Source organism: Lolium perenne, chromosome 4, assembly GCF_019359855.2.
Source record: "Lolium perenne isolate Kyuss_39 chromosome 4, Kyuss_2.0, whole genome shotgun sequence".
In the NCBI taxonomy this organism is placed as follows: domain Eukaryota; kingdom Viridiplantae; phylum Streptophyta; class Magnoliopsida; order Poales; family Poaceae; genus Lolium; species Lolium perenne.
In genome coordinates, this window is record NC_067247.2 from 315,371,569 (window position 1) to 315,373,725 (window position 2,157).

At 57.5% G+C, this 2,157-nt stretch overlaps 1 long non-coding RNA gene across 1 annotated transcript; it reads right to left on the reverse strand.

Moving 5' to 3' along the window:
* Positions 1 to 1,320: 1,320 nt before the first annotated feature.
* On the reverse strand, positions 1,321 to 1,869 carry LOC127349041 (uncharacterized). The gene is made up of 2 exons (XR_007880094.1): positions 1,806 to 1,869; positions 1,321 to 1,731 (listed from the first exon to the last, which is right to left on the reverse strand). It is a non-coding gene; the product is annotated as an uncharacterized lncRNA (long non-coding RNA).
* Between the last annotated feature and the right edge of the window lie 288 nt (positions 1,870 to 2,157).

Genomic DNA, 2,157 nt, shown 5'->3' on the forward strand with positions numbered 1-2,157 from the left:
CCACACGAACGAACGAACGGATGGACGCATATGCAACAAACCATTGTGAGCTACAACAGCTTGCCCAGAGCACAGCAGCTGCATCCTGCCTGCGTACAACAAAAGCAGTGCCCAGGCGCGGCAAGCCGAGAAGAACCCGCCCCGGGTGGCGCCTCTGAAACCTCGAGACAAAAAACGGAAGCGCGTACCGCTAGCTCCACTTCTTCAGTCCGTCCGTTTCAAAAAAAAAAAACTTGTTCAGTCCACAGCACAGAAGGGGCGTGACACAACAACAGTCGGGACTCGGCAGTATCTGTGGTGCACTCACCACACACGTACCACGAGCACAAGGCTCCGGCGGCCATGATGATGATGATGATCCCACTCGCCGTGTCCTTCTTGCTGTTACGACGCGCGACGCGACCACCGGCGCCAGCGTCTCGTAACCATCTTCGCTACGCGCGCCTGCATAACATAGCTCAGACCAACGCACCGAGCAGCCGCAGCTGACTCGTGCTCAACCTCTCTGCTCGGGGTGGACACGAAAACAAACGAAGCGATGTTAATAAGAGAAAAACGCTCGCAAAACGCTTACATCGATCGTATATACACTCACTCTTGCGAAACACCTTATCCCCTATCACTACAGGAATCGCCCGAGACGCCGACGGCCGGCTGCCCTCGGCGTAGCCGCGCCTGGCCCTCGGCGTAGGCTACGCCGACGGCAGCCCTCGGCGTATGGCCTCGGCGTCCAGGTCCCTCGGCAGAGGTAGGTTCGCCGTCGGCGTACGGCTGGCCCTCGGCGTACGTCACCTACGCCGACGGCCAGGTGAGCCCCTCGGCGTCTCTGCCCTCGGCCTGTCCTGGCGGCGCGTCGTCACCGTTGACGGCGCGTCGGCAGACGCCGACGGCCTGCCCTCGGCGTACGGAAGCGGCCCGGCGACGAACGGGCGACGTGGCGCGACGTGGTGCAGCCGGCTGGCGCCTACGCCGAGGGCAACCCCCTCGGCATAGAGGCAGCGGCCCGGCGACGAACGGGCGACGTGGCGCGACGTGGTGCGGCCGGTGGGCGCCTACGCCGAGGGCTACCCCTCGGCATAGAGCCGTGCATGCAATGGCCACGCGGCGGCCATCCAGACGCAAGGCCTACGCCGACGGCATTGCCGTCGGCATAGACCTGACCATATGGTCCATGTCAGTGTCTATGCCGACGGCAATGCCGTCGGCGTAGGCCTTGCACAATTTTTTTTTCTTTTTCCAGTTCCTTTTTCTGTTCCCTGTTGCAATTCAAATTCAATTCAGCAGGTCCAGTTCATCCAAATTCATCCAAAATCAACCAAATTCATCATAATTCACATAAATATCATATAATCCACATAATACCATACATGGTGACATAATAGCATACAAGCGGAGAGCGGAGAGTGCCATGTCATCCAAATACATAGTAGTAGCAAGCAAACCCTAGTTCTAAGCTGACTAGCGGAGGAAGGACCCGGGCGGGGTGTGTCCGCCCACATCGTTGGCGAAACGAGCAGCCCGGGGTTTCGCTCCGGTAGAAGCTGCAGAAGAACCACCTGGAGAAGGACCGGTAGCACGCCCAGGAGAAGTCGACGGAGAGGCACCGGGAGTAGTCCCAGGAGTAGTCGACGGAGAGACACCAGCAGAACGCCCAGGAGACCGACCACCTTCATGAACCGGTGTGACCTCGCGCCCACCCGGCGATGCCTGGTTCCCGGACCATCCCGTTCCCTACGTGTTCCCTACATGTTAGCAACTTGCGAGGCAAAGGAAAGTGGTAACTACCGGTTTGGCAATGAACTTACCTCCGGTGTGGATCCGTAGTAAGTCGCAGCGAAAGCTGCCCTCGATGGCATGATAGGCATGTCTCCCGCCACGGTAACTCGAGCCGGTGGCGGTGTACCAGTAGACATAGAGATCATCATTTCCTGCAAGATAGGTTACAAGTTAGGCTTTGCAGAAATAAAGCATCAAACTGAGACTTGTCATCTACTTGCGCGAGAAGGAAGATTCAGACTTACTGATATATACGTCATATAGGCCGTATTCTGCCTATTCCACTGGGCAGCGGCCTGCTGATACGCTTCATTGCAGGCTTCGAAGGCCGCCTCGAAGTCAGGCTACAATTTCAGAAACAATGAATCTCGTAAACACTTA